The 12,851-nt window shown below is 33.3% G+C and overlaps 1 protein-coding gene across 11 annotated transcripts in view; it reads left to right on the plus strand.

The window, feature by feature from the left end:
- LOC127865683 (mucin-like protein) overlaps positions 1-12,851 on the plus strand; it is a 208,320-nt gene that overhangs the window by 61,207 nt on the left and 134,262 nt on the right. The gene's annotated exons all lie outside the window — the stretch shown is intronic.

Raw genomic sequence — 12,851 nt, forward strand, 5'->3', positions numbered from 1 at the left:
TCTGTAATGAATAACTAACTACCACTTGAAGTAATAACATGACAACTGCTAGACTTTTAAGTACCACAGTTGCATTTAAAATACTTTTTCATTGGAAATTCCATTCATTTTTATTTATGAATTGGGCATATGTATAAGTATATCTTATTAATTTAATAAAAAATATTTTGCAGTTTTATCCCTAAGATTAATATTAACAGGTATAAATTATGACAAGGTACACATTTCTGCAATTTATTCTACTAGTACCAAAAGTCACCTGTGATGGGGCATCATAATTTCTTATCTGTTATTATCAACACTCCCTTGTGATATATGGTTTCCAAACCACATTCTGTTCTGCCATAAAGCACATTCAAGGGTGAGATATTGTTGTTATCAGATAAAATTTTGATCAGACACTGGTCATGTACATATATAAATTATCTAAATAATGAAAGTAAATTTTAAGTATAACTTCAGTTGCTTGTAATTCTAAGTTTGAAAAACAATTATATAAAAAATATGACAGTTAAAAAATAAAATAAAAAGAAGACATTTCTAGTATGTAAACACAATAAAAGTATGTATTAATTGCTCTAACAGATAAAAAATGCATATAAATACATGGCACGCATGTGTATCTCATGGAGCTGCACACTTTTAGTGGTTAAAAAAGAAAATTAAAAAAAACATTTATAGTATGTAAACACAATAAAAGTATGTAATAATTGCTCTAACAGATAAAAAATGCATATAAATACATGGCACGCATGTGTATCTCATGGAGCTGCACACTTTTAGTGGTGTAAGGTCAAGGTCAAGGAGATAGTGGCAAGGATGGACTGTAGGACGGACGGACAGACGGCGGAGATAACCACGTAATCCCCACGCTTTCTACGAAAAGCGTGGGGATGAAAACAAGAATAAGATGCTATGGTAAACATGACAACATTACAATTAAACATCTCAATAATCTAAATTATTCTACAAGACTTCAAATGCCCTAAAATAATTTCCAATATTCAAAAGAATTGGAACCCTGCAGATACGCTAAATTCCATCTAAGATCAGGAAGAGCATTAAATATCCCCTCAGAAGAGCATCCCTGGGGAAAAACCTTTATCTGCTAGGATTTGTTCTCACCTTTGAAATGATTGCATTTTTCTTCATCAAAGGTGTTCATATAGACATCACATGGTGTACAGCAGCACTCCTGCAAGATGGTGATGCTTTGGAACAGGAGGGACAGCTTGTTATACTGTAAATTAAAATATCTAAAATCAGTATTACTTCTTATAAGTATTAAAAAAAGAGGAAACTATCAGAACAAAATATAGGAAAACAGTCAAAAATTTAGGAAAATATAGGAAATTTAGGAGGTTTTGAAAAATATGGGAAAATATAGGAATATAGGAATCAGTTGACAGCCTGAATAAAATCCCAAAATGCATCTCCTCTGAAGCCCCTGCTGGGATTTTAACCCAGACTCTTTCCTCTGGCCTGGAAAGTATTCTTTCTTGAAATAAAAGTGCATGTTAGAAGAAAATGAGCAATTTGAAGACTATTAACATCCAACAATATGTTATCTGTGGTATTATTTACAAATTACACGACGAAATGTTTTCACAGGATCTATCTTACACAACATAACAACATCAGATAGCACACATCTGTGAATCTGCAACACATTACAGCTTAAGTTCATTTTTTATGATTTTGCATGGTATATGTATTTTCAATTATTGAAATGATCCTAATTAAATGGTTATGCCTAAAAACATGCGTTATATACTGGTATTACAATATAACAATATAGTTTATGGTTTGGTTTCCCTCTGTTAATATCCATAGAAATATGACACCATTTTAAGGGGCATGTTCTCATTTAATTTGTTTTTGTTTTTTGAATAATGTCATTTTTGTTTGAATACAAAAAATGAAATATCAATATACTAAAACACCAATATAATAAAATGAATCTTATAAAGAGAAAAGAAATTGTTTTAATACCTCAGTCTGTAAACAATTCTGGTAAAAAATATACATGGGCTAGTATCACACTTGTTCAGTACAAGTACAACATAATTAATAATTCAAAAGAGGAATTTCCTGTTACATGTAGATCAGATAATGATTGGACATAAATGAAGGGGTCAAAGGTTCCCTACAATCATGGGTGGTGGTGTTTCATTGTTAAATGTTTTTCTATCCTAAATTTCCATTTTAATATACGTTGAATATGTTTGTGCGGTTTGAACAAGGTTCTTGTTCTAATAGCTGCTGAGCCCGTTGCCGAGGTGAATGTGAGAGCAAGGAACAACTCTGCATGGAGATTGATACACTTTCCTTAATATATAACACTAGAATAACATTTATATCAAAAATACTGATATTAAAAGATATGGCTTATGCATAATATCATAACCATTCTATCAATCATTTATTATAATAATTATTATTATCAGTTATAAGAAAGTTTTATCCCTGATGGAAGAATTTTTACATACTTTCTAACATTCCTTGGATAACCATTTATTAAAAAAACAAACAAAACAAATGCAACAAAAAAAAATATAAGGATTTAATATGTTAGAATGATTGAGCAATACATTTTCATCTTTTGTGAAAGATTTGCATATACCTAGTCCTTTACTGCAGCATAATTTGTTTTAAATTTCTTAATTACATGTATTATATCTAAGTTAGTTATGCTTTTTTTCATTGACAAATACGCAATGGCAAAAAGGCCAGCATCGACTTACTTTGGGTTGGCCCAGTTTTCTGGCTCGCACTTGTCGGAAACTGACCACACTGGATAACATATGTCAGTGCGTTGAACATACTGTTTCCCTGTCTGCCTATGCCTAAAATATGTGAAGCTTTCTTTTTCTTCCCATTAATTGCAAAGCTCCTCTGGGACATTGACACACTGCGACTATACTGGGAGTCTGTCTCACATTGATTTTTAAACATATGTGTACTGTATGTTTTTAAGCAACTCTAGTAGTGAATGTTGACATTCTTTGAACAAATTCTGTCCGAACATTTGCAAAACTCTAGTCCTTGTTTCTTCAGACGCTAATTATCATGATGTTCCTTAAGTCAACAATCATGATTGCCAGAATCCTTTAGAGCTGATTCATTTGTTCACAATTATCGATAAAAAAACTTACCATATAAATGATATACTTAACTATGAACAATAAGGTATACACGGACCACGTCAAACAAAGAATTTGCTCCATAAATATGTTGCAAAAATGTCGTTTTATTGGTTTTAAAAATGATATTAAAAGGTCAATTAATGAAAAGTTCATAACGAAAAAAATCTGCATTGTTTAGAATAACGACAACATTTTCTCTGCTTTAATTATGAATAAGAAATTCAGTTTTTAGAAGTACAAATGTTATGTTTCGTTTACATTTGATTGGATTGATCTACATGACAAAATCAGCCTTATATTGAATGGTAAATTAACGCAAAAACACGCGTAAGAAAAAAGGATGGTAGGGGTGTATTTTGCACACATTAATGTGTTTTACTAATATAAGTATATTATACATGTATACTATACATGTATTTAAGTATTTTACTCGCACCAGTCCGAGAAAAATAAACAAAGAATAAATTCATTAATTGAAAAAAGGTATGTTTAATAATTGCATTTAATTGATTTTTTAATGTGATGATATCATTACTCTGCAAGTTCGATGGTTAACTAGTATCAATTTCACGATAGGTAATAGCAATGTATGCGAATTAACAATTTAATGTGATACACATTGACTAAGACGTTACAGATTCACCGTGAGCTATAAAGGTTCCAAACCATAAGGTCACTCATATTTATTGATTTTACTGGATGAATCGCAACGTACATGTGTAATAGGGCTCAAATTGTCATTGTAATCGGTTTTGATAACAGTGTTACGCGTTTGAATAGGTGGTTCTTCGTGTACACATCAGGCTCATCATACCATGGGATAAGAAGAATAATAGCAAATACACTAAACAGGGCTTCTATTCAAAAGCCAAGAGTTAGAATTAAGTGTAAGAATAAAGAGAATTCTTAAAAACTTATCGTTCAATATATTCATCACTGTTGAGTCTAACTTAACATTGACACCTGTACACCATTCTTCATATAGAACAATGTGCTTATGACATAAGCACCATTAACTGCATGCATCTCAAGTATTCAAACTCTGAAGAACGATTTCTGGGATCGAAGTCTATTCTTTATACATCAGTCTAAGAACGAGTTGATGAATATAGACTATTTCATTTATAGAGGTACAGAAAACGTGAACAAACATAGGTACAATCAAGTACATGTCAGTTTATGTAAAGATACTTAGATAGACTGTTTTCAAAACATTTATTAAGTAACTAACATATCTTGATAACATTTATACTTATACGTTTATCATAACGCTATTCGCCCAGCCTTATATTTATTTAGTTAAACAATATATAAAACCTATTAAAACTTACATACAAAAGACCAAAAGATGGAAATCAGTTCATAAACAAGCAGAGAAATTATACATAAAACACAACACCAATACATTATACACAAAGCAATTCAGCCACACTCATGGAAATGATTTTAAGAATAACAAACACACTGTTATTCGTCTTTGATTTAATCTGTTTATGTTGGCTTAAACAAAGCAAATACTTAAATAATTGACGATCTGGAGTTTGTTCTTGAACAGAACCAGTATTTTGGTAATTTTGAAAGATCACAAACACGCCACTCGACTAAGGATCTATATCGGGAAACGTAAGTTGCAAAGCAGAATCATCTTTGTTTCAATTTATCTTTGCGTTACTTAATTAAAGCAGGAAGAATAAACGCTAAATGTTTCCATAATATGTTCCTTTATACTTATCCATTATTATACATTCTTACGGCATTAAAGTGATATTATGGCACCTAACAGAATATAGATGTTTATCGGAACCGTTGTTTATTTTTGGTGTTTTCACTTCATAAACACTTATATTTGCATCAACATAGTAAAACAATATCCCGGAAAGAGAAAAATAATCCATTTGAATATCAACCGTACTTTCGTTTTGACAACTGACGACAGAAATGATTCGATGTACGATGTGAGTCTAAATGTAGTTTTCATGCAGATTCGTTCATAAGACACAAAGGCAACATTTTGTTTTAAGGATCATTTCGGCTTAGAAGACTGGGTGAGTCATGTAAAATAACGAAAATAAACAACTAGTAGCAAGAGTTGTAGATAAGTGGTCAGTTACCACAGTTTAACTTACTATTTTGACCTGTTAATTCTTTTCAGCTCAATTCAACATTGAAAAATGCCCATAATATCACTTAAATCGGATATATACGATTTTTATATGTGCTAAATTGTAATATATTGATACAAATATGTTATAATAACACACAATTTGCAAGAAAAATGATACATTTAAGACGAATTTCATAAAATACAGCAAATACAAATTAGCGCCCCGAGCCGATTGTGACGAAGATAATTCGTAATTATTTTCCTACAATAACCGATGCATTCGTCTTTTTTGTAAGTGTTCATGTGTCGTATGAATCGATATCGCTGCAGGAATTTCAAATGAACCGTTAAACTAAATTTAGATTCACATCGTACATGCATGATATACATGCTGGCGAATTCGGCTGTACAGCCTTTTTCGATTTGAGAATTAAATATCTGGCTTATTTAGCATTTTTCGACACATGTTCTTCTTAACTTTTATTTTAGTTTATATTGAAATATATGTATAATCAGTTTTTACACATTTTATATTTATTACTAAATATTTGACAAGATCGTATATACCCGCTTTAAAGGACGTGTTAATATAAGCATACATTACAAGTGTTCATACTATCTCGATTCGTTCTCAAATCATTTTTATCTTATCGAAGCGATGATACTAATATCAGTGGAATAAATGTACACTTGTTCATCCAACATAAAAGAAAGATATCGTTTCTTGAGATTGTGGGCTTGCATTCGATTAAGCGATGATGAAAAAGTTAAATTCAAGCTGAAACAGTGGTCAAGATGTTCATACCTCAACATAGCAACTTTTTCGCCTGAATATGATGACCCGGTTGTAAACGAGAAAGTATTAGGTACAACTTAAATGTTAATGTGCAATGTTGATCTACCTTAAATGATTGCGCTGAATAAGAATGAATGAACCAGTTACATAAGAAATGATATTTCATGTCGGTACAGAAGATTTAACTACCATATGTGGCAAGCTGTTATAACGTAGACCGAAATATTCAAAGTGTTTATTCACCTGTTTGTCCTTTTGTCATACCCTGCAGAAGTTGTTTGTAAAGATTTTAACGATAAAGTATGCACATTTGTGTTCGAGGTGCCTTTAGTCCAGGAGATTTTGATAAAGTGAGTAATAAAATTGTGGGCATAAATGCGTGTTTGTAAAGTTCGAAAGCATCAATGATAAAACAAATTATTCAAGCACTGAACAAATTCATTGGCTAGCAAGTGAATCGATTTTAAGAAAGTGTGTAATACAAGCAATTTATACGCCGCAAGTTCTGCTATTCAAAAAGTAAGTTACACTTTTTGAATCAATATTTGAACCTAATATTTGGGCTTTGTTAAAAGTATAAATAATTATGCGTTGATAAACTTCAAGAAATGCCTTTTACCAAACCACTGTTTATTTATCAACAAGACATACAATTTGGGAAAAATTGTTATGATACTAGTATTGTTAAATATATAATTAAATAGATTTTACATATTTTGCAATTGCAAGATCGAAATATCAACATGAATCAGCCAACAAACTGTTTTCATAATAAAGGCTTAACAAAGGTTTTCTCTACATACCTTACCTTTGTGAAATACGTAAAATTAGAACAGTGTCATGAACATTTATACCCTCTTGTGTCGACATATAAAACCTGTAATCATGCGTTCACGCAATTAGCTATTATATAATGTGCATTACGGTATACCGAAAAACCTACATGCCACATAAAATTGAATGAATACTTTTCGTATTATGCAACACCGTGCAACAATGCCGATAGGCGAATGTTTTTACACATAATACAAATTATATTGAAAACAAAGCGCGAAGCCCTAAGGCCAAAGCAATGATACAAATTTCTGCGACAGTAAGAATTGGCTGGCTGCCAAAACCACGAATGAATGAATTCCCAAAAGTCCGATTTACCACTTAGCGGTTATTCATGCGCAATCAAAAAAGTTCTTAGCAGATCTCACTAACCCGCCTTGTAAATACAGAACATCACTATATAACATTACAGTGTCATAAAACGTGTGAAAAAATATATTAATGAAGCAAAATTGCTAAGCATTGGCTGCGACATAGTTTTTATTATTGTTTGCATATTCATGCGAGAAAAAGTTCCTCACTTGACGGTCTAGGCCGAAAAGATACGAGTGTCTACGGAGACAGTAAGAAGAATTTTTTTCTGAAACATTTTTTGAAGACATTACATTTGGTATTTATAAACATATTTTAAGATATTGTTATTTTATTTTACGTTAACGAGACATTCAAGAAAAAAGAAACTGAAAAAAAACAACAACAAATATTCATGATCATTCTCGGAAATATACGAAGTTATCGGATATGATATTTCACTGCGCAGATCGAGCGCGCAAATCGAGCGCGAAAAATTCTACGTGAGACAACGTACACAATCTGTACACCGTTCTTTATCAGGGTGAAGGCCCAGTCTCCCTATGATGCCCGCGGAGCCCCTTTGCGTGATCCGGGACCTACCGGGATGAACCGGGGCTCTTTCGGGATGGACCGGGGCTCTATCGGGGACGACCGGGATGAACCGGGGGAAAATCGGGGCTCCACCGAGAAAATATTAAATTGTTAAATACCTCCTGAATGAACCGGGAGTCACCGGGAAGGACCGGCAACGACCGGCGCGGAACCGGGAACAACCGAGACGGCACCGGGAACAAAAGGGACGGCACCGTAGCTCCGCCGGGGCACATACAGACCCCGGCAGAGCTACGGCAACGCCCCGAGGAATGCCGTTAGAGTCCAGGTATAGCTACGGTATATAAGAAAACAGGCGCTCTGCCGGAATGCCACCGGGGCTCCGCCGGGGCATTAAGGCGACGACCGGGGTAAAACCGGGGCGTTGCCGTAGCTCTGCCGGGGTCTGATGCCGGTATAGACACGGTGAGTGCCGGCGGTGTTACAGTATACCGGGGCTCTGCCGGCTTTCACCGGGGCTCAACCGGGGCTATGACGGGACGCTCCCGGCTTTCACCGGGGCACTACCGGCGACATCCGGGGCTCTGCCGGGGCTCTGCCGGGGCTTCACCGGGATAAACCGTAGCCCGTCCGGGTTGACCGGGACTCTCCCGGGCTGTTGACCGGCTTCAACCGGGACGGCACCGGGAAAAGTGTGACTGCGTTAAAAAATTTATACGAATCATCCCGGTCCTCGCCGGTCGACCGGCGTTAGCAAACCGGGATGGACAGGGGCTCTACCGACAAAAGTGAGACTTGGACTTAAGTGGATTTTCTTTTGTATACACATTAAAAAGGAAGTATGAGTGTTTTCCTGATCTGTTAATTATGTAATAGAAAGCTATTTTAGGCTATTGAAAGTGATTTATTTGACGCCAACAATAACAGTTTTTTGCGGCCATGTTGTTGTTGTTGTATATCTTCACCGCCTATGTAGACGAACCTCTACCAGATCTGTAGAATTGAACTAAAGGTTATCGTTCCCACAACCAGTATTGTGTTGCCCTCCACGGTCTATGTACACTGTACTATATACACAACTATTGTCTTGACTTACCGTCTCTGAGCTTCTGCACGCAACCGCTATGGTCAATCCGTATAAATTCGGACAAAGGGAGAAATTCGGACAAAACATCGTAAATGCATTTTACGTCACACTAAACCTAGCCCCAGGCCTTCAGCGCCTACAGCGCTTTGATTAAATGTTCTTGTCGGACGGTAATTTATGGATTTTTTTTAGAATGCCAGATGAATGAATAACCAAATTTTCTCTGAGTGTAACGTTGTACAAATACTTAGTAAAGATATTTCTGATACCTAAAAAGAAATATTCAAATATAAATGAATTTAAAAATGTAACCTATTGGTCATACGACTGTAAACAACACTTTCGTTATTATTTTATTTTTGAAAAAAATATTGAAGTACATTGTGTGAATGCAGAATGAAAAACGACACTCCAAATGTTCAGCGTCTTAAGACTAGCCTTTACTCAGCTTTAAATATGTATGAAAACACAACAAGTGAATCAAATACATACATGTATTGGGTATTTCTTTGACTTTTTTGTTATAACTAAATGCATGAATAAGACGGGTTTTTACAACTATGTGGACATATATTTGAAGTGTGCATTTCATCTTAAGGTGTAAGCCGAATATGTTTACCTTGCCAAACGTTAATGTTTATACAAAAAACGATCAGAATGAATATTAAAATAATAACATCATCCTCAACTGCAAATCAGAATTCCTCTGTTCCTTTGTATATATTCCAAACGAAAGTGTAAAACGACAACTCATGTGTTAATAAATCTCAACGAATTATTGGTAGCTGGGTCGCGTATCGTCGTTTGCGTTTGAAATTATTCTCCGCTATCGTTTTAATAAGCAAGTTGTCAGATAAGATAGGAGCATTTTTTATTTTGTATATATATGTTAAAACACCTACACTACGATGTTGTTAGTTTGTTAACTCTAATCACTATATTCTTACTCCATTGGCATGTTTATTAGAACATATTAACATCTCTACGATACAGTGGTATGTGATGACAATTAATTTGAAATGATCAGATACAATATTTTCCTTACATAACATTTACATGCTGTGTGGACAATTTTCTAATATGTTTTATATAAGGGTATTCAATATACTTGTACTCAAAAAGCAAAAGCAAAAACGAACGTAAACAAATTTTTTGATTTCACCACGTGCGGCATAATTACTTTATAGGAAGTCTATTACACAACACACCATGTTTGAAATATATGCTTAACCAGAACATCAATGACTGTTTGCTGGCTTGTACATCATACAATCCCATAAATCGTCATGTAAAAACAATCAAAAATTTAAAGAGCAACCTTTCAAACATCTCAGTTTCGCACTATATCGGAAGTTTCATTAGCTTCCTTCGTCTGATCCCGGTCTCACTGTCTTTTTCCTTCTTTATAACAATTGTCCTTCTTTTGTTTAAAATGTCTTATTGTATGTTTAATTACAAATGATTACCACCCATTAAATCGTAAAGTTACAATCCTGCAAAAACTATGTACGGAGGAGAACTATACAAGACTTGGTCTTTCGTTCTTATCCATGTTCGAAACATGTAAATCAGCTGTAACTATGTATGCATACTTTGTATATAATATGATTGTTCTTGAAATAAAATATGTTTAAAGTAAATTTAATCGTCATTACGAGTGCAATGTGAACGTTAAAGGCTATAATGGTACAAACCATATATATATTTGACATGTTTTTAAGCATATTATAGACATTACCTCATGTGGTATGATATCGTTATAAAAGGTGCGTTTCATGACACAACATAATTATGTAATAACAGTATCCAGATTAAGTTTGCAAATCCAGATTATTTGCAAACTTATTTTTTTTATTTATTGAACAATTGTTATGAAATTTTGCATATTTGTAGGGGGCATTGAGTACATACATATAATTGAAAAAAAAGAGTAAAAATGTTTTTGGAAAGTAGAGTTATTTGATGATAAAGTTGCCATCCCCCGTTGGATCCCAACGGGGTTTTGGCTCCCCCGTTAAGAATTGCAATTTTCCAACGGGAGATTTTTCCAGACGGGAGAATTTTACCTATATTTTACAAAAAATGTAATTTTAATATTATGCTTTGTTTTTTGTTTCAATGTTTACAAATACACATGTTTAAGTTATAATTGTAAGAAATATGTACTTTAATAAGAAAATAAAGTGTTTGTAGATTTTCTTCTCCCGTGGGGTTTTGACGGGGGATCCCGTGAAACTCCATATCCATTAAACTCCAACGGGGTTTTCACGGGGGACCCCGGCAAACTCCAATTTAAATTAAACCCCAATGGGAGTTTGACGGGGGATCCCCGTCTAACTCCAATTTATAAAGAACTCCAATGGGAGTTTGACCAGAGAAGGGAGGGGGGGATCAGACTTCAATAAACAGTTTATACCCATTGCAATATATCTATTGTATAAAGAGTAAAAGACACCAAACTTTATTAAATAATTGATGTTTTCTTTTTAAGGTGTCAAAATCAATTTATAATTTTTGAATTTTCTTAAATCGGTACGTTACGTTGAATAAAATGTCTTTTTGAAAGAGATTAGACCCACATATTGCTATTTCTGGAAAGATGAATTTAAAACGTTCCATAATTTTGAAAGACTGTATAAATAATAAAGTGACTTATCTCGAAAATATATTACATTTACCTTTTGATAATCCAAACGTTGCTTTTATCCATTTCTGTGATGATAAATACAATCCAGAAAGACAATAACATTGGAAACATACTTATTGTCATTCGGAATTGTATTATTGTGTTGTTTATTCCCGTTTAACAGTTTTTGAAGTTTTTTGCTCGAAATTTTGGGTCCGTCTATAATGCGTATATGACTCATTTTCGCGAATATGAACGAAACGAGCGAATATGATCGAATATTTGCAATATTGATGCTTTTTCTGCAATGTTTTTATCAACAAATTACAGTTTAATGTAAAATATAATTAAGACTGTTAACATAAATAGATCAATTCTCTAGCCATTATCATGTTTCGAACTCTAATTTCATGTTCGCGAATATGAACATTGTTTTTAGGCTACACACAACCAACAATAACCACGACGACTCCACAATACAAGGTTTACAGCATTGTGTACACACCGGTCTTACTTAGTGACGTCACCATCTATGTATAGAATGGGTTTACAGTCAACTCGTACCTTAGTCAACTCGCACGGTAGTCAACTCGCACGTTGTTTGGTCAACTCGCACGGAAGTCAACCCGTACCTAAAAGTCAACTCGCACGGTAGTGAAACTATTGATGTGTTGATGGGTTCTGAATGAGTTATTCATGCATAAACACAAATGAGAAATACTTTCAGAGTTTAGTTCAATACTTTTTATTGCAATATTTTCACAAAATAACACATTTTTTAACAAATTGTGTTTACACCAGGTTACATTATCGGCACATTATAACAGACAGTAAAAGTACTTTTTAAAATATATTTTTTAAACTATTATTTTTATTAAAATATTTGAAACACACATTGTCAAAGCTTTATCATGTACACAAGTAGACATTCATCTATATACTTTTATTTAAATATTTATTTCAATATTTACATACAGTATCAAAGCTGTACAATATGTACACAAGTAGAAATACATCTATATACTTTTATTTTAATATTTTTTTCAATATTTACACACATTATCAAAGATTTACAATATGTACACTAATATTGTAATTTAATGAATAGGACATAAAGACTGATAGAACTATGAATTATTAAGAATTTAATATTTGTCATAAAACTATTAATGAAGATCCCGTTACCTATGGAAAACGTATTGCGCACACAATTATAAGAAAAAAACGTATAACAATAATGTTAACGTGAGTACAAATACGTATAGCTTAGTATCATATAAACCGAGTATATATGATTATCATACCTACATGTATTGAAACATTTTTGTACGCAAAGATTATTAATTTTACAATAATAATCAGTCATAATACAATTTTACAGAATCAAATGTGTATTTAATTAATAATTTAAT

The sequence above is a fragment of the Dreissena polymorpha genome, chromosome 2 (genome assembly GCF_020536995.1).
Source record: "Dreissena polymorpha isolate Duluth1 chromosome 2, UMN_Dpol_1.0, whole genome shotgun sequence".
Classification (NCBI taxonomy): Eukaryota; Metazoa; Mollusca; class Bivalvia; order Myida; family Dreissenidae; genus Dreissena; species Dreissena polymorpha.